Source organism: Columba livia, chromosome 1 (assembly GCF_036013475.1).
Source record: "Columba livia isolate bColLiv1 breed racing homer chromosome 1, bColLiv1.pat.W.v2, whole genome shotgun sequence".
Lineage (NCBI taxonomy): Eukaryota > Metazoa > Chordata > Aves > Columbiformes > Columbidae > Columba > Columba livia.
Genome location: NC_088602.1, coordinates 132,449,577 through 132,470,389, shown reverse-complemented (window position 1 = coordinate 132,470,389; position 20,813 = coordinate 132,449,577).

Sequence of the window (20,813 nt, the reverse complement as noted above, 5' to 3'; positions counted from 1 at the left end):
GAACAGGAGTGAGGGCAGCCTCCCTGGAACATGACTCAGACAAATTAATCTGAAATGCAGCTTTGCCACTGAACTTTCTCAAAGGCTATGCAAAATCATTGTAGACAACATTCTGCCCCTAATATGAGGAAAGTACTTGCTAAGACATCTCAATATTGAGCCAAAACAATTTCTGCTACTAGGCAGACTAGTGGTTTGGCAGGAATCAAAAGCTAAGGTAGCAGCAGTACAGAGAACTGTGAGGACCGAGAAGAAGCAGCATAAATATACATCTGCTTTGATTTGCTAATGATGGCTCTCAGCCAGACTATCGGTATTTGAATGCCTGGTAGTCACTGAAAAGTGACAGTAGTTACAAAGCAAATCACAAAGACACAGTTATTTGGAGTGACAATAATTACATAACTGGAAATTATTTACTTTTATGCATTTAAACTGAAACAACTTAAATAAGCCTCAGATTTGATGCTATCATCAGAAACACAGCTCAGAGCAACAAAAGACAAAATGCAAAAAAACCCCATGCATGAAGTAGGAAAAACAGAGAAGAGATTATACTTAAACAAAACTCTCATACTTGCACTTGCTAAACTCTCCCCAAATATCTGTTCAGAATGACAGTATTTGTAAGACGCTCTGCAGATCCAGTATGCATGTAATCACGCACCAACTATTATGTAGCATGATTGGGTTGATTAGTTCTATACGTTGTGATCATGTGGATTAAGTGTTAATTTTTTATATTTTTCAAAACATACATAATGTCCATAATAATGCTTTGGCAGTGTTAAATACTGTATGAATATGTTTTGGCCAGCCTTCATCTTCATATAAAAATTGAAACAATTTTTTGTATTGAACAAATTGTTGTTTGCTCCCCTCTGCTTTTTACTCTTCTGCCTTCCATGGACTGAAATTTGTGATCTCATTATGCATTATACGGGAGGTGTGGTGTGGAAAAAAAAGAGGAAAACTGTTGGTTATTGGGACAAGATTTATCTGTATTGCCTGGAACAAACTGAATATTAAGGTATTTAAAATGGTAACTCATGAAAGGTACTCATGGTAACTCAATAAGGTACTGATTTCTAGTCTAAAATCAATACATGACATTTTTACAAGCTATGTAAACATAACTAACAAGCTTGTGGAGCAGAACACAACAAAAAGAAATCGGCAAGTAATTTAGGAAGTGTTTGGAAATCCAGATCTTCCATTTATTGTGTTGCCCACTTCAAATTACAAACTTGTCTGCTCAATGTACATTAATATAATGGGAGACCAATTTTATATGTCTTTTCAAAAATTTCAGCACAGTCTGTGCAAAATTTGCATGTCAGTGGGATTTGATATAAGTACTTGAGACCAGACTATGTTCACCATCAATCAAATTCAAGGATTGACAGGATGCAATATTATGCAGAGAAGTCCTGTAGACATGTAAGTTCCCCACCACGCAAACAGAGCATTTATGGGACAGCATGTGATTTAAAATCAAGATTTAAATCATTCTCTGTGAGTACTTTTCAGAAGAGATTGGACTGGTAGATATCACTATAACCTTGACAGTCAGCTGTTCTGAAAATGAATGATTTGTGTCATAGCTGAAATTTATGGAGTTCTCCTTTTTATTTCATTGGCTGCCATAGGGTTGAAGCTGCTTCCATCTAAAAGCTTTAGGTGTCCAAAGCTGAGTGCAGATATACCAACTGATAAACAAACCGAAGTGAAACACCATATACACTAATTATTAGCAGTTTTATGATCCACTTCTAGTAATTACTGTGAATTTATACCTAAGTAAATTGCTACAGAAAATATTGCCCTTTTGTTAAAAAACAGAAAAGTGAGGATCTTTTTTTATCCCCTGGCATATTAGCTCCCATTTCCCAATATAATACAGTAGATTCATGCTCACTTGTTTAAATTTGTATACTACACATATGACTAAATTTTGATGTCTGTTATGGCAGTAACTTCACTGTTAGTAATGTGATCTGCTGTTCGTTAAAATTATGTATAATTCGTGCTCCCACCATTACAACTCAACCTGAAGTCAGCAACAGCTATTGCTGTTTAAACTTTGATATCCAAAAATCTGATTAGAAACTTTTTTTCCTTGTTTTTTACTATTTTTCATATATGAAGACAAGCCTACATTAATTATAATAAATAATGGGTCTGTTGAACAGAAATTCCAGGTAAATGAGAATGGTTTTGGAGGCAGAATTTGTGCTTACTTTTGTTGTGAGTATGTGTAGCATTCTAAAATTAGTCTTACAAAACACACATGAAAATGCTGTATTTTAAAAAATCCTAAACTAAATTAACCAGGGAATAGCATATTTTGATACATATATTAATTATGCAGGCAACTATTGCCAAGCACTTTCTCATGAATTTGAGACAAACTGTTCAGCAAACCACCTTTTTATTTATTTTTTTTTTAATTTGCCAATCACCTTCAAAAATAATAATATTACCTAATTTTTGGCATCAGTTTCACTGGTGCTTTATTGCTCTATCAAGTACCAGGATAATTCTGTACAGAATAGCATAGCAGAATTGTTCGGGATACATATAATGTCTGCCCACACATCTGTGTTTGCAAATTAGCTTGCCAGCACTCTTCAATCCCATATCAGTCCCAGTTATACCTATTATAAAACCCGTAACATTTGTTTCACAGTTCCTGATATAATGCTGTCTTGTAGCTGTCTATCCAAAGACAATCTTCAGTATATGTATATTTTCATCAGTGAAGTATTACTAGCAACCTTACAGACATTAGCCATGAGGCGAAGTACATAATGTTCCACATTCTATCTTATTCATCAGCTTGCATTAATTTTCTTTGCATCTCAGAAAGTTATCACTGTACATTTGGTTCCAGGAAAATATTCATTCTTACATTATATCTATAACAAATGTTAAGTATTTCTGTATGAAGTCACTGAGGTAGCAAGGAAAAATAGAGTAGCTTTTCATTCCCCAATGTTATATTCAATTTGTCTATAAGAGAGTAATCAGATACATCTTCATCTATGTTAAAGATTCAAAAATATGAACAATTGCCTTGAAATAGGAAATAGTAAAATATGTGTTACACTTAGCAGCCTGTTAAACTTCTATTCAACTTTCTGATAAAACACATGCCTATCAACAGCCAATTTTTGAGATTATTTTAAGAACAGAAGCTTGGACCCTGTGGAGGAGTTTTTTTATCAATTGAATCATAGCACACAGTTCCTGTTAAGGATGGCAGAACTTACGCAAAGAAATTAATTCCATAAAGTAAGTTGCTTCTTCTTGAGAGGCAGAGGTAGTAGAACTGCAGAAGAGCTATTGGGATCTGGGAGACTCTAGCAGGAGCCTATAGATTACAACAAACTAGGTATTGGATGTTGAACTGTTTAAATTTAGGCTTTTTTTTTTTTTTTTTTTCCAAATGCAAATAATGTCTGAGGACATTCTGGGTTAGATGTGTTAATCTTTTTACTTGGAGGAATCACCTATCAGTGAGTATTCCTGTACTGCCTATTTTAGAAGGCCTGTGGACTTCTGTTTGATGATAGATACAAGGGAACAGACCGCTCCTGATGTAAAACTGGGTGATTAACATAATTAATTATATCTTTTCGAATAATGTCCCTTTAATTAGGTGTGTATGAGAGAATACAGTGCAGCAATTGCATCTAGTACAGTGTAAAGTATTATGGGCTGCGGGTTGATGGTGCAAGGAAATCAATGTATACAAATATCCAGCCATATTTCCTTGTAAAACTGCGACATTCTCATATTAAATAAATATGAGACTACATAAAGAAATTAGAGAAGACAATAAATTTGCTGGGGTACAATCTGACTGAGTCAGAAAGACACAGGGAAGAAACCTCAAATACTTCTAAGATGTCTGAGTTGGACACAAATGTGATTTACATTAGAAAAATGGAGATAGCTTCTCTCAAGCAGAAATAATCTTTCTGATCATATGAATTATGATTATCTAGGCAGGGACATAAGGGAAGCAGTATATTTCTCAACAAGTGAGTTCTTGATGACTAATCACAAGAAACAATACTTCCAACAGGTAAATATATCACAACACTACAACACATCTGGGGATCTCTCAGCAAAGACTGGAGTAAAGGCAAGTTTTTTGAGAAAACCAAATGTGAGTGAACAAACTGCTGGGTCAAAAATATAATTTGAACTCAAAAGGGATAAGTCAAATAACTGATTTTGGTTTTCAATTAACATTGTTTTGGATTTCCTCTGTATTTAGATCTCAAAGCGAAATTACATTTTGACCTGTTGTTGGTGAGCAAAGACCTGCAAAATAAACCTACTGTGATTCACAACACAGAGATACTATAAAAGGAGCTGGATGACTAAGGTTAGGACTCTGCTTCAACATTCTATTCAGTGTTTAGAACAGCATAATGTCACCTACTTTATGAATAGTGGAGACTCATTCACCACTTTGACAGCAGTGCTAGATAAAATTCTCCAAACAGGAACCCCTGGGAACTGACAGATTGAAAATATGATGAAAGACATTCATAAATTTTAGATGGCCTTTGGTAACCTTAAGGACAAGAAATCAATTATTCTTGTTATTATTTGATACGTGACTATACGTAAGTACACAACATTTTGAAGGCTGTAGTTCAAAAGGTTTGGTGACTGGCTGAAATTCAATAACAAAGGATTGGCTTCTGTGGTACCATCTGCTGGAATTATTAAATTTCTTCCTTCCCAATGTTGATCCCAGTATGAGCAAGGGTACCAACTTTTCAGCCTTTAGTTTAAAATCATGATTTAATTATTATAGTTTTTTAGTTTTGTTGAAGAGGAAAACTCCTGCCTCACAGATACCTACAAGCAAAAAAAAAAAAAAAAAAGAGATGATGTTCTGAAGATTTCTAAGGATTACCCCGCATCCACCTGTACTTTCTGGCTCCAAGGTCCAAGTAAGCTCAATGACAATATTCTAGTCTCAAGGGAGTATGAGAATGAATCATGTCAGTAAGTCAACTTCTTAGAAGCATTTATTTGATATTGTAAGGGATGGTGGCTTTCTGCTTGCACAGACAACACAAGCCTAAGCAATCCTTTATCACAAAAAAGCAGAAGAAATAAAGGTCACATATTTTCAGTTTGTGAAGTTAACCTACAATTAGAGTAGTTGCTTTTAATCTATTCTTACCTTAAAACTTTTGAGCCTTGATTACTTACTTCTGGCCGTTCCCCAAACACAAAGTAGAGCTTTTCAGCTGTCCATCCCATATAGCATCAAATCACACCTACAAATTCTGTTAGCACTCACTGTTTCCTGCTTGCTTTCTAAGCAGAGAATGAGCAGCAGAAAGAGATGGTGAGGTTAGAGTTTATGTATTTTCTTCCCCTTTTAGGAGCTGGCAAAGCAGGAGAAGTACACCAAGGTGAACGTGCCCAGCTTACCGATCAGCTCACAGTAAGTTTCACAGCAGGGCAGAGAGTGAAGCCTGGTGAGTGACTGTAACCTGGGTTTCTTTGTGATAGTTTTTGCCAAGAGAGTGCTATGCTGCACAAAGACTGCAATTGAATCTCTATTTCCTTCCCTCTCTAACCCTAAATGGGTATATTTGGAAATAATAACAGGGAGTGCTGTGGTGGTTAATTCCTTTTACTTAGCTTACCTGCTTAAAAGAGAAAAGGTAGATTATTGCTGCTTTGCTCTGGTACCTGACCTAGCAATCTATGAAGTTTGTGTGTTTTTAACACCATGTAGATTAGATGTTTCAGCCTTAACATGCTTTTGATTTTAATCTCTGGATGAAATATTGATTTTCCTGGTTTAGCCAAAACAACAGTCTGTACAGCAGAAGATTTGTCTTTACGGTTAGGCCTCAGTCCTGTGTGCTCTCATCCAGATCCCAGTGGAGATCTGCAGCAACTCCTAGGGATTCGTGTGCTAAGATATCACTGCAAGAGTGAGGCTTTACACTGCAGAGTTTGCCTTCAGGGACTCTAAATTTTCAGTGAACCTCATTAGAATTTCTACATCTTTTGTAATAAATCTTCTTGAAGAAAGAGCAGGATATGCAGCAAAAGCAAGGTCCTTCAGCTTAAATGAGAACAGGATCGATTTCCTGAAGCATACTCCATCTTCTTGAGACTAGGAACAAAAATCCAGTAGCTGAAAAGCTGAGAGTGTATGTCATTGAGGTCTAGTGGTTTAACTGCCTTACTTTTGCATGCAGGGTGTTTCAACTAATTAATGACAGAAACGAAAATCTGCAGTGGCCGTTCAAGTACTTTTGTAAAGAAATAAGACAAACAGTTATATATAGCAAATTTGGGCTGATAGTCTGCTGATGAAATCAGGGCTGCTAAGTTGTACCATTCTGGTTTGCATTCTAAACAGCTATAGCAGTCTGCTTAACCTATTTTATAAACAGCATGCCTCAAAATAAAAGATCTTTCTTCTTTTATTTCAAAATATTTAGTGTTGAAAAAGTTGAAAATGTAAATGATATCCCAAATTTATCCAAGAGAATAAAACAGGGTAATGAAAGAAACAGAGCTCTTATGCAAAACAAACTAACTACACACCAGTCAACCAAGCTGAAAATAACGAATGTATGATTGTGCATTTAAAGAATGTATCAGAAAGCATGAATACTTAGAAGTTAACATCTTAGTGCTTTACTTTCAGTATCTTGTTCTTTAAATAGAAAATTTAAATAACATTTTCAAAAAGCAAACTAACCCAAACAAGAATTCTGAAATCTGAAACAACATCAATATTACTTTCATGCACAAGAATGGATCATTTAGCTATGCAGTGTAAATGTCTGTTACTTCAGTAAACGAAGGAAAAGGTGATAGCAAATTGACATACAGAGACCTAGCCATAAGCTAGGTTATAGTTTGACACAGAATTTCAGAGCTATATGCAAACAGTAGAATAAATTCAGAGTTGAGTTGCATGCAAAAAACAGAATAATATTCAGGAGCTGTGGTCAATTGTGTTGGCTACAGAATCCATTTGCCTTCAGTCCTTATCCAAGTCCCATTTTTAAACTTCTTGCCCCTTGTTATCCCTCTTTTATCCTTCACAACTTTTTGCTCTTCTGCATTGTAATACAGTTAATTGTCACTTCCCTAGGCTGTGTGGCTTGCTATCATAAAATTAATAAAAACAAATAAGAGATTATGTGACTGCTTTCAGTGGCATGTAGATGTAGTTTTAAGGGAGATTCTTCCTCAACCTGGAAGCAATCTGCTCAGTAATGATGGGCTGTCTGAAGACTGCCCCTCTATTCAGCACTTGTGAGACTGCATATTTAGTACAGTCTGCAGTTAAGGGCTCCCCAGTACAAGAAAGACACTGGCATACAGAAGTAAGTCCAGCAAAGGGGTGCCAGGCCTTTGATGGCAGGGAAAGGATGTTCGAGGAGGAGCTGAGAGAGATGTTGAAGCCTAAAGAGAGAAGGAAAAGGTGTGATGTAATTGCTGTCTACTACTACCCAGTAGGAAGGTGCAGTGAAGACAGGTTCAGCGTCCTAGAGGCACGCTGCGGAAGGACAAGGGAAAACGGCCATGAATTTGGAACAAGAGAAATTCTAAATCAACGTAAGAAAACATTTTTTTATCATGAGGTTGGTCCAGCACTGGAACAGGGGCTCAGAGAAGCTGTGACCCTGTTGTGTTTTTTAGCGTGTTCTCTTTTACAAGCACCCCTTAGGGAAGCCAGTTAAATTGCTTTAATCACAACAAGCTACTTCTGCTCACTGTCTCTCATGAGAGCCAGATGCACATACCCAGTCCATGCGATGTGGAATGTGCCTTATGGAAAAATGCCTGTCTTGGGGAGTAGCCTGCTGTAACCACAGGCACTGGTTCCCCTGCAGCCTGATCTGCAGGAGCACGTGCACGACACTGAGGAAAGGCAGCAATGGTCTGTCTGAACAGTACTTGCAGCAGTTCCCCACACCTATCCCTAACCTTTCCCAGGAGCAACGTGAGCCTGGACAGGAACTGTGTGCTTGTCGATCTCGCTGTGTGGTTGATAGAACTGATCCTGCTTGGAATGAGGAGCTCAGTTTGCAGCTCTTCTCTGTTGGATGTCAGAGCTCTACGATTAACTCCACTTCGTTTCTCTGGGCAAACTTCATTCTGTCTCCAGGGGCTTACTATTTCTCCCACCTAAGACTGAATTATGGCTTGTTACAATTTTATTCCCCTCACAAGTAGAAACTGATTTTTCTGATGCTATTCGTCCTTGCTCAAGAAGCCAAATTGTATTTGAGTTGTAATTTTTTATTTTGAGAGGTCAGTGTATGTAATTGCAAGTATTTCTCTATCATTACATCAATTCATTAGGATGTGACTTCCCATAGTATGGATGCATGATACAAGATGGATGGTACTGTTACAAGTACAGTTTATTCTTGGGAATTTAAGAGACTATACAATACTACTATAAGCAAGATAAACACGTCTGTAATAAATATTTATATTCCTTCTTCTGTCTAGGTTTCTAAACGGGCATTGTCATAGCTACAAAAATCATGTATACACAAGCCTTCACTAAGTCTGGAAGCTTTTTGGAACAGATACTGACTCTTTGTGATATTTCATATGATTTGACACAACTGAGGCATCTGAATATTATTTTAATAAAAACAACAATTAAAAGTTAAATAAAATATTATTTCTAAAGCTAGCCTTCTTTGTATAAGTGATGTATTTTTATAAACAGAATAAATATGGGAGTATATTATTTTAATGTGGGACAGTTTATCATGAGGCATAGTAAGTTTATATATAGCAACTCTGATTTCAGATGTATTTACATTAATCTGTGATCAAAAATGTTTTAAGTCCAATATTTTAAGTGATCAGATAACATTTTCAAAGGCTGTTATTCTGAAAAACATAGTTTTTTTTTCTTTTTAAATTACGCAGGCACCAACAAATACCTCTTATAAAGATTCAATGTTCTGTAACTAATATTAGATACCATAGATAAATCATTAAAAGTTTAGCTGTCAATCAGTTATTATTGGATCATTAATTTTTGTGTGATTATGCTGAAATGTGTAGAGTGTTTAGGTGTACCCAACACACTGAGCTTCCTCTTCCTTAGTTACATTCAGTTTTCAATAATTCCTCGAATATGTCTTTCACCGCAACCTTGTTTCTTGTGAGGATTGTTTGAAATCTGCATAGGATGAATCTTCAGTAACACAACATCTTGTACATGGATTAAAGCTTAGCCCTTTAATGATTTTTAGCCCTCTTAACTTTATTGGCTCTATTTCATTTCAAAGTACGTGTGTGCATATATATACATACATATACACTCTTTATGTCTTTATATATATACATACATACACATGCACTTTATGTTTTTTATATCCCCCTTTTTCATCTCTTAACATACTTTTTCTAATGTCAGGTCTGTCTTGACCTATATAGGGAATTTCATGCCCACAATGCATTTGCAGTGACCCCTGAGGTAGCAACGTCAATGCCGGTGTAGTTATACTATGCGGCACAGCTGGGGATTCTATCAGAGATACAACATAAATTCTAAAACTAGTGTGGCTGCAGCAGCTCCATACTGTATGTAATCTCATTAGCCTGGGTCTTAGCTCTTCTCCCAGAGCAGTAATGAATCTGTTTCAAGAACTAGAGTGATTGGTACTTTGACATCCCAGTATCAAGATCTACCGTGCAAAGATTTCAGATGGATTTAATAACAAAGAAATGGAAGATTCTTACGTGGTAGAAGGTACTATACAAAATCCAGACAGCAATCAGTACTTAGCATACCAGTTGTAAAATCCTGAGACCAGGTTTTTACCTGATATAAAATGGAGCAGCTAAACTGTGAAAAAAATACCCCAAACTGATTTAAGTGTAAAATGACACTTTTAATGGAGTGAAGAATAGATTTTTCTAACACTTAATGCAACATGGTTGTGTTTTAGTGCACTATATTTAGTTAACATATCTTTTGACATTAGCAAGCCATTGGTCATATGGCTGTTTTTTAATACTATAACTGTCTTTAGTTGTTCACTCTAAATAATGGCTACATGCTGGATTGGAAATAGCAGTCCTCTTTTTTATTTAAAATATGAAGTAATAGGTTTCGTTGCATTATTTCTGTGCATTGTTCTTATTTAAGCACCATACCATCTGGAGGACACCATATTCAGTCTAAGCATTCTATTTCAGAATGCTTAGAGTGAATATGGTGTCCTCCAGATGGTATGGTCTTTTCTCTAGGATTTTTCTCTTTCAGGGTTCACTAGTCCTTTTTCTGACAGTCTGATAGAAGTATGTATGTCCTGCATGTGTTGTATTCTCTGTCTTTTTCAGAAATGCACTTCTGTACTCTAAGAACAAGCACTCTTTTCCCCCACCCCATACCTGGACTTTTTTCTGTCTCCTTCATTTTTTTTTGTGTGTGTGTATGTGAGTGGGGGTACTCACATTCACTGAGCTGCTTGCCAAGACCTCTTTCCTTTCTACGCACCAGCAAAATACAGGATCTTCGTCCTTTCTGCCTAACATGCTTCTGCTGTTCCATCTGAAGCTCTGAGTCCAGAGTTCGCTTTATAGAGAGGAAGCAGTGGTTGCCTAGAGCTCTGGGTAGCGGGTGAACCACTACACTGAGCATGCAGCACAGGTCACACAGTGCGTACTTGGCAGGGAGAAAAAAATGTGTGCTAGTTTTGGCTGAGACAATTGATTTTCTTCATAGTAGCTAGTACAGGGCTATGTTTTAGATTTGAGCTGAAAAGAGTGTTGGTAATACAGAGAAGTCTTTGTTATTGCTGAGCAGTGCTGACACAGAGTCAAAGCCTTTTCTACTTCTCACTGCACCCCATCAGCGAGTGGGTTGGGGGTGCACAAGAAGTTGAGAGGAGACACAGCTGGGACAGCTGACCCCAACAGACCAAAGGGACATTCCACACCGTACACTGTCATGCTCAGCATCTAAAGCGGGGGCAGAAGTAGTAAGCAAAGGACATTTAGAGTGATGGTGTTTGTCTTCCCAAATAACAGTTACATGTGATGGAGCCCTGCTGTCCCAAAGATGGCTGAACACCTGCCTGCCCTTGGAAGAAAGTGATTAACGAATCCCTTGTTTTGCTTTGCTTGTGTGTGGCCTTTTGCTTCGCTCATTAAAGTGTCCTTATCTCCATCCATGAATTTTTTCACTTTTACTCTTCTGATTCTCTTCCTCATCCCGTCAGAGGAGAGTAAGTGAGTGAGTGAGTGGCTATGTGGTGCTTTGTTGACAGCTGGAGTTAAACCACAACAGGCATTAAGACCAATTTCCAAAGGGAAAAGTGGAATCTGTTATTTCATATCAGCTTCTCTGACATCAAAAACAATGAGCCCAGCTGAACTCCTGTGTGTGAAGTCTTTATTCTCTTTTTGACCAGTCTGAGCAAACAAACTGTCCATTTAACTTGTTCACCTGAGAAATAGCCTTTAAAGTACTTAGTACTCATGTCACACCAACCTAGAAGCTGACTTTTGGCCTACATGGTCAAAAGCCATGATGCTAATTCAGCTTTTATTTGAATTTTCTTCAGGTCTCTAAAGGGAGAAAGGAAACACAACAGGATGAGTCGAGCTCTCCTGTGAAATCATAACTTGGCAGTCAGGTTTGCACAGCTGAGAAAAGAGAGAAGTGGCAAAAAGAATAAAAGCAAACAGATGCTGAGGAAGACATTTTGGCTTTTGCACTGTTTTCCTGTGTCTGGATGAGGCAAATAATGTACCCAAGAAAGCATTTCTGCCACTCTTTATATGAGACTACAGTATGGAATACTTGAAAATGCATAAATTCTTCACTAATTAAATCTTAAACAAACATTTAATATCATTTCAGATTTCACTTCATCATACTAATCAGCTACAAACAGCTGTCCTTTGACCCCCAGCTTACAGCCCCTGGCAATTCCTTCTCTACTTAGCACATCATGATGTCTTTAGGTAGCATTTATACAGTGTGACATAGCTAATAATTTGGACTTTTAGTAGAAAATGAAATAGAGGGTATTCTTCTAGGGAGAAAAAATTATCAGGATTATGCTGCCTGTGAGGCATTTTATGTAACAGGAACAGAAGCATCAAAATGAGTTTCGAACACAGAATTTTATGACAAACATATTGAGTTCTTTTTGTTTCCACTCCAACTTTTTTGCTTATAAAGTCATTGTGCCAGTATCAAAAGAAGACAGACATTGAAATTACCTGTTTAGTCACAGGGGTAAACTTGCAAATGCTTTAACCTCTTCTGGTATGGTCCTACATGTTTACAGAATTCAAAGAAATTATTTTAATAGTTAAAAGTATCTTTAGGAAGTTCTTAAAATCGATCTTGTTAAAAAAGAAGTACTGGAAATAATGTCAAAGTCTAAAATAAAGCTGCTAATGCCAGACAAAAATCCAAGTGTGTTTTTTCTCCTCCATTCTGCTCCTAATTTCTTCCCTTCCTCTTGTTATCTGAAGACACTTAAGTAGCCCCCACTCTTGCAGAATCTCAGCAACTCACATTCTTTCATGTGTTTACTTTCCCAACACACAACAGTCAATTACCTCATCATTAGAAATAATTATACTCTACTGAATCTACAAAAGTAGTTTGGAAAGTTTAAAGAATTTGTTTTGTACCTTCATAGTACAAAAGAAGAGATGAGAATGCAGTTCTCTACCTTCCAGCTAAGTCAGGAATTATTTTAATCTTTTTATTTTTATGTCCCCAAATTGCACATTCTGTGGTACGCATTAATACATTTTCTACAGGTGTAGTGGAGTGTGCTTCCTGTGAGTGCCAGTCTGCAATGCAGCTGTAAGGGCACTCCACTGGAAGAAGGAGACACAGAGTTGAACCTCCTTATATTAAGATGACATTAAACATTCTTACAGGGAGTAAGCTTGCTATAGTTCAGAGCCTAAATAGCCATAGGCTGCATAGGTGCTTCACTTGACTGTTGTGTATTTGACTAGAGAATAAAGAAATGTCCATAATTCAATTTACTGAAGCTTCTAGACTTTTAAGTCCATTTCTGAATCTACTGGTATTAATTAAAAGAAAAATGGATTGTTTCATATTCAACATGCTTCATAGACTAAGACAACAAAATGGCGCAGGATAATGTAAATTAATCTGTAAAACAGATTGAAGCAAAGGGCTGGAAATTGGTCTGTAGAACCTTCTTCAAGCCAGTCTGAAGTTTACAGAGAAAAGAAGACAATATTTCTGCTGCTACCTGTACATTCTGTATCAGGTCCTTCAGCTTTGTATGATCCAATTTAACCAGCCATAGCATCATAGTACCTATAGCATACTCTTCCTCCCAGTGGAAATAGTCAAATTCTTATAATTAATCAAACAATTAAGTACTTTGTGGAACTGGGACTTAAACAGAAAACAGCTGAAGGCAAAATAGAGCCTATGCATTTTAATCTTCCTCTTCTCCCCATGAATACTTCACAGGACATAACACATTGTTTTGGAAAAAACCCCTGCATTTTAGGCACAGTTTGTTCCATAATCTGTATCACACATTTGGTATCCTATGTAACTTTGATAGGGGAGAACAAATTATTGAACATAGAATACAAAAATGTTAATTATGTTTTTCATTGGCTTCAGCTAAATCCATGTCTTGTAAAGGATTTAGGCATACAGAACTATAGCCCAGAAGCTGAAACAACAGCTTGGTTTTTACAGGGCTTACAGATCATAGAAAGCTTGTTGTCAATGTGTCTTCAAAATGACCTTTTGATGGGAATAGAAAGAATGGAACTGTAGATGTACAGTGAATACATACTGCACACTTGATTATAATTACTAAAGAAACTGGTCTGAGCAAGAATATATTAGCAGATAATGTTAATTATTTAAGAAAGAACAACAGAATAAATTTGCATGTAGATGTTATATATGGAAAGCAATGGTACCAAATCTATGTAATACAGTACCTGAAGCAATCACATTTATTTTATGGACATGCAAAACTGATGAACAAGAAGGTGACTTTTTAGTGCAGACACACTTCTGGCATTAATTCATTAACAATATGAGAAAGAATAACAAATACTTGAAATAAGATGCGCTCCTCATATCTATCTCTAATGAGGATATAATTAAAAGTAAGTTGCAAATGAGAAGCCTTGTGTGAAAGTTCTTAAGTAAAATTAATATCTTCAGTGAACTGTCAAAAATTTTTTTTCTCAGAAGTAATCACAGGGATTTGTATAAGATATTTACTAATGAACTCATGAATTAGAAACAAAAACTTTTTTTCTAATCTGTTGAATGTTATAAAGCAAGAAGGATATCATAGGGAAGCTTTATGACTTGAAATATAGTTGATTTTAAATGTAAGTCATCTATGGCATTTGTTTCAAATCAATAGAGTCCTGATTATTTCATGATGCATACAGGACAATGCAGCTGTTAAAAGCCTATGGAAGAGTGAAGAATTTCTATTTCTCTGTGAGTCTGACTTCTGACTGCTGAGCTTCTCAGAGGGTATTCTCTTAATAGTATCTTCAATGTAAGGTAAAAAACCCCAAAACTCCAGAAGGAAAAAAAGTCTAATGATTCATACATCTTTGCCTTCTCTTGGATTATCTTATTCTAGACAGAAATTATTTCAATCTGGCACGAAAGACATTTGTTGAAACCCAGTGTTTTTCACTGAAACAACTCTCTATGAGGCTTAGTTGTCAATTCCCCACTCAAAGAGAAGTGGCTTGCAGCGTAATATGTATTTTTCCTAACCTATTGAGGAATACAGACTCTTTCAGCCAGTGAATTCCCAGATCTGGATACATTCTCCTATCCTGTCCCAACCTCCTGTCAGCACAGAACCCCGAACTATACATTCACATTCAAAGATAAGAAACATGGGCATGTAGGCCGAAAATGAGCCACAGGAAATGAGCAGCCCACCATGTGCCCAGGCAGAACGACTAGCAGGGGGCTGTATACATGTAGGAGTAATTTAATTACATTTGACCCTTTGAAGGCAACTGCGAGACTGATGTGGTTCCTGGTGAAAATCAGTTTGACACCTCTGACTGGAGCACTACTGTCAGGAAGTGCCGCTGTGACTCTCTCCAGTCATGAACGTAAACTTATATTCTCATCTTATTTGTGTGTATTAGACTCAGTAGGGTATGTATTCATGCATTTGGGTTAAAGTCTGACTCCTTGGTGGACAGACTATGTCTCAGATGTCAGATAACAGTACAATTACACAAGCAGCGCTGTACTCTGTGTCTTCTTGTCTTCCTTGGGCCTCTAAATGTCTTGTGAGCAATATGTGTTTAAGAATAAACAATTAATTGTCAATAGGAGAAGACTTCTCATCCCTTGCTTTACCATCACTCTGCCCCTGAGGGCTGTTCCTACCTGAAACATAAGCTCTTTGCTGTGAAGCTTGAGATGAGTGTATCTAAGTAGCTGTAGGCTTTCAAGGGCTGGTGCACTGATGTGTGAACTGTGTAGGTAGATCATGGAGCTTTGCTGATAAGGAAGAACAGCATACATGAGAACACAGCGGGCTGCTTGAGGATGTAGGTTTGTAATTCTAAGTTTCAGTTAGGATAGAGAATTTACTGCTTTTTAATGCTTTCTCCTTTTGTGAAACAAATCTGTATTAGCTATGAGAGTTTCATTTGGGATCATGGTTACTTAGCGCACATATCACATATAATGAAATTATTCCCTATCTTAGTTATGAAAAGCCAACTATTGTATTATTTATTAATAATTTTAATGCATTCTCATAGGGTACCTATAAGATCAGGAAATAACTGTTAGCTTTCCTGGGCACAGAAAGACTGAATATCGCATATATAAGAGTACTGATTTGAAATCTCTGGGAATCTAGATCCATGTGACTTGCCCAAAAGTGAAGGAAGGAAAGAAAGTGGGAGAGCTGAGATTTCAGTTGTTCTCTTCTGGACAGTCTCCTCAAGTTCCAGAACAGTGGAAATATAATACTCATCTCTATTTTCAAATTATAATGCTTGTCTCTTTCTTCTTCCTTTCTCTGATTGTGAATTCACCTTATTTACATTTTTCTTTTACTTCCCTCCACTTATGCCCTTTCCCTTATCCCTCCTGTTCCAGGTTGCCAGTTCTCCTATAATGTCACACTAGACACTGGGCTTCCATTCCCCTACGGAGAGACATCTGTCTCATAAACGGTTCTGGTGCGATATATAGGTAGAGCCCTTATAAAAGTCTGTTCTGCAATCTGTATTTTAAAATTCTAATGTTTTATCACTATCAGCATACTTTGAAGAGATTACTTTGATTATTGACATACAGACTTTAAAGTTTTAGTCTGCTGGTTCTGGAAGAATATTTGGAAAGGCTCTCAGCTGTTCTTGCTACCAACAGAGAAATTACAAAAGCTATTTAAGAAGCAGTGTATATAGAAGTTGATATGTCCCTTAGTAAACAAATAGAAAAAGGAAACCTTTAATTACGTATAAAGATTCAGGACTGAAAATCCTATACCTACATGTAGAAAAAAGCTGAGACTCACACTCCCTTTTCTAGCAAAAGCGTTATAAAAACAATAATATATAAAAACCAACCAACCAAAACCAAAACAAAACCCCCAAATCAGCTAGATCCTATTATTAGAATCCCACAATATCAGGATATTTTCTGGGTATGAATTTAATGATGTCTAATAGTGCCTGTTCCATTCAAAAATAATCTGCTACAAAAATTATTTAGTATAACATGGGCTATCTGTTTCAATTATTATTAGATCCCTTATTCCCTTAGTTTTGTATGGTGGCAATTTTTAGGTCTTACTACAACAAATACCTCTTGTAATTTTGGAGAGTCCCAGGATACTGTGCTTTGAACAGTTCATAATAATTAATTGTTGAAGTAGTGACTTTTTGAAACCATTCCACTTTTTAAAATTACTCCAAAGTTTTCCTTAAAAAATAATAAAGTCCACTGTTTGTGTAAGAGTGGCATACTGACATAAATATGTGGAAAATATCTTGCACTTGGAATGTCATAAATCTGCCTTTTCAGATTTGTTGAACATGTTAAATCATTCTTACTATAGAAGGGAAAAATAATAATTGAATTTGGTCTTATTATAACTGGAGCATTAATGCATTGATTATTTGAAATCAGTGAGAGATATATGCTTGACAGAACATTAATTGTATTTCCTTCACTTTTATTTCCTCTGTTTCCAAAACATGTTTTCCTTTCTTCTCCACAGCTTGATAAGGAGTAGAGAGCAAGGAATATGATGGGGTTTATAATACAGGCTACAGCCTGCAAAACTTAAAAGTAGGGGTGGATTTTCTTTACAATATTGTCTTTTTCATTCCATGAATGAAGCAAAGAAAGAATTAGTAGTGTTTTGGAAAACGTAAGGGGGAAACCATGAATTTCTTCCAATGACTAGTAGTATTAATAGACCTTGCTTTCTGCCAGCAGGTAACTCAAGTTTTTAGTGCCTGTTAAGTTTTGGCTATGTATTCTGAAACTGCAAAGAAAGTGATTTTAATTCAACACATATATTTGAAAATGAAATGATGAGCCTTGTTTTGCTAAGTGTCCTCAGTTTGGTAGGTTTTCCACATGTTGCAGTACTAGCAAAACATGAAGCAAACCTTATAATGTGAACATTAAATACTAAATAGTAATATTAAGTGTTGATTTTCTTTCCATTTTTATGCAGCTGGAAGCTGACGATGAAGTCTAAGCTAAGTTTGAATGTTACTGGTGCAATAAAAATGATAATTTTTTAATCAACAACAATTGATGGTAGATACAAAATTATTTTCAGAAATCAAAAATTTGAGCCAACTTGGCTTGGGTAAATTGGTATGAACTTTATTATTCCAATGAATCTGCAAGCCTGTAAATGGAGGACAGTTTCAACAAAATTCGCATTTTATTTTGAAAGAAAATTGCATCTCATCGTGCAAATGTTCTGAACTGATAGAATGGGTGGGTGATCTTCTCCTTGAAATAAATAACCATGGCCTCTCAGTAACAACCAAAGATAAGAAGAAGGAGATAGCAATACTGAAAGCATATTACGGAAAGATACTTGATGATAATGTATTTTTCTGGACACAAAGCAAGTCCTTAACAGTAGGTAGTTGTGATTGTAAACAGGTAGACATAGCTTCAATTGTATGTATGCTGTACTCCTGGCTGCAAGAGAAACCTATTGTAAGGTACAGTTTGACAACTTTAATTTCTGTTTTAGTTATCCATGTCTATTCTTCATTTATTGTCTTAAAATATGGGGGACTGATGCCAATAAAAAAAGATGGATTCACAGGCAGCTATAAGAATACAGCTGGCGAGAGGGGTCGAGGACAGCAAAAAGAACTTTTTCAAATACCTAGCAGATAAAACTAATACCAGAGGCAATGTAGGCCCACTGATGAATGGGGTGGGTGCCCTGGTGGCAGAAGATGCAGAGAAGGCAGAATTACTGAATGCCTTCTTTGTCTCTGTCTACTCTGCTGGAGGCTGTCCTGGGGAGCCCTGTACCCCTGAGACCCCGGATGAAGCCAGGTCAGTGGAGGAGTTTGCTTTAGTCGATGAGGACTGGGTTAGGGAGCAATTAAATAGTCTGGACATCCATAAATCCATGGGTCCAGATGGGATGCATCCGCGGGTGCTGAGGGAGCTGGCTGAAGTCATTGCTAGACCACTCTCCATCATCTTTGCCAAGTCTTGGGAAACGGGAGAGGTGCCCGAGGACTGGAGGAAAGCAAATGTCACTCCAGTCTTCAAAAAGGGCAGGAGGGAGGACCCGGGACTGGTCAGCCTCATCTCTGTCCCTGGGAAAGTAATGGAACAGCTTATCCTTGGTGCCACCTCAAGGCATATCAAGGATAAGAGGTGTTATTAGGGGCAGTCAGCATGGCTTTACCAAGGGTAAGTCATGCTTGACCAACCTCATAGCATTTTATGAGAATGTAACAAGGTGGACGGATGATGGCAGAGCGGTGGATGTGGTCTACCTTGACTTCAGTAAAGCCTTTGACACAGTCTCCCACAGCATCCTCACAGCTAAGTTGAAGAGGTGCGGTCTAGACAATAGAGTAGTGAGGTGGGTTGCAAACTGGCTTAAGGAGAGAAGCTAGAGAGTGGTAGTCAATGGTGCGGAGTCTGGTTGTAGGCCAGTATCTAGTGGAGTGCCTCAGGGGTCAGTACTGGGGCCAATATTATTCAATACATTCATTAATGATTTAGACGAGGGAATAGAGTGTACTATCAGCGAGTTTGCAGATGACACTAAGCTGGGAGGGGTGGCTGACATGCCAGAAGGCTGTGCTGCCATCCAGCGGGACCTGGACAGGCTGGAGAGTTGGGCAGGGAATAACGTAATGAAATTTAACAAGGGAAAGTGTAGAGTCCTGCATCTGGGCAGGAACAACCCCAGGTTCCAGTATAGTTTGGGAAATTACATTTTAGAGAGCAGTGTAGGGGAAAGGGACCTGGGGGTCCTGGTGGACAACAGGATGACCATGAGCCAGCACTGTGCCCTTGTGGCCAGGAAGGCCAATGGCATCCTGGGGTGTATTACAAGGGGGGTGGTTAGTAGATCGAGAGAGGTCCTCCTTCCCCTCTACTCCGCCCTGGTGAGACCACATCTGGAATATTGTGTCCAGTTTTGGGCCCCTCAGTTCCAAAAGGACAGGGAACTGCTGGAGAGGGTCCAGCGTAGGGCAACAAAGATGGTTAAGGGAGTGGAGCATCTCCCTTATGAAGAAAGGCTGAGGCAGCTGGGTCTCTTTAGTCTGGAGAAGAGGAGACTGAGGGGTGACCTTATTAATGTTTATAAATATATAAAGGGTGAGTGCCACGAGGATGGAGCCAGGCTCTTCTCAGTGGTAAACAATGACAGGACAAGGGGTAATGGGATCAAGCTGGAACACAAGAGGTTCCACATAAATTTGAGAAAAAAACTTCTTCTTAGTGAGGGTGACAGAGCACTGGAACAGGCTGCCCAGGGAGGTTGTGGAGTCTTATTCTCTGGAGACATTCAAAACCCACCTGGACATGTTCCTGTGCGACCTCGTCTAGGTGTTTCTGCTCCAGCAGGGGGATTGGACTAGATGATCTTTTGAGGTCCCTTCCAATCCCAAACATACTGTGATACTGTGAATGTGAATGGTTTTCAAAGCAGTAGGAAAAGAAGGAGGGAGATTTTAGATATAAAGATAACGTGAGCGGGAATGTATTCCCTATATAACAACAAAAAAAATCTAGTATGGGCAAAAGAGTAAGAAGTTGCAACTAAATCTCAAACATATTCAGAGTCAAGAAAGTGTATATGTACAAGTTCAGTAGTTTTTGATAGAGTTGTTCACCTCCACTTTCTTCTCATAATGTTTATTCCTCTCTAAGTTTCAGCTTTCCAAAAGAAAAAGAAATTCCAAGCCCATCATCAGTAGTGTAGAGGGAAAATTGACAAAGTTTGCATCGTAATTAACTTTTACAGATTAATTTTATAGGCCTTGCAAAAAATGCGTGAGCATTTTCAGCCAGATCAGAACCTTTAGTCTGCACAAACTCCATCCCTCCGAGTAGCTTTTCTTGCAGATTCTGGTATCACAGATTGCCTCTTTCATAGAGAAAGGAAATTGAGGGAAAAGTTCATGAAGGTAGACTGATAGGGAAGATAGGAAAATGGCATATATTTGCATCTCATAAGCGATTAATCTGGTGGATTAAATGTTGAAAGTGAAAGTCATCTGACTGCTTAATCTTTTCC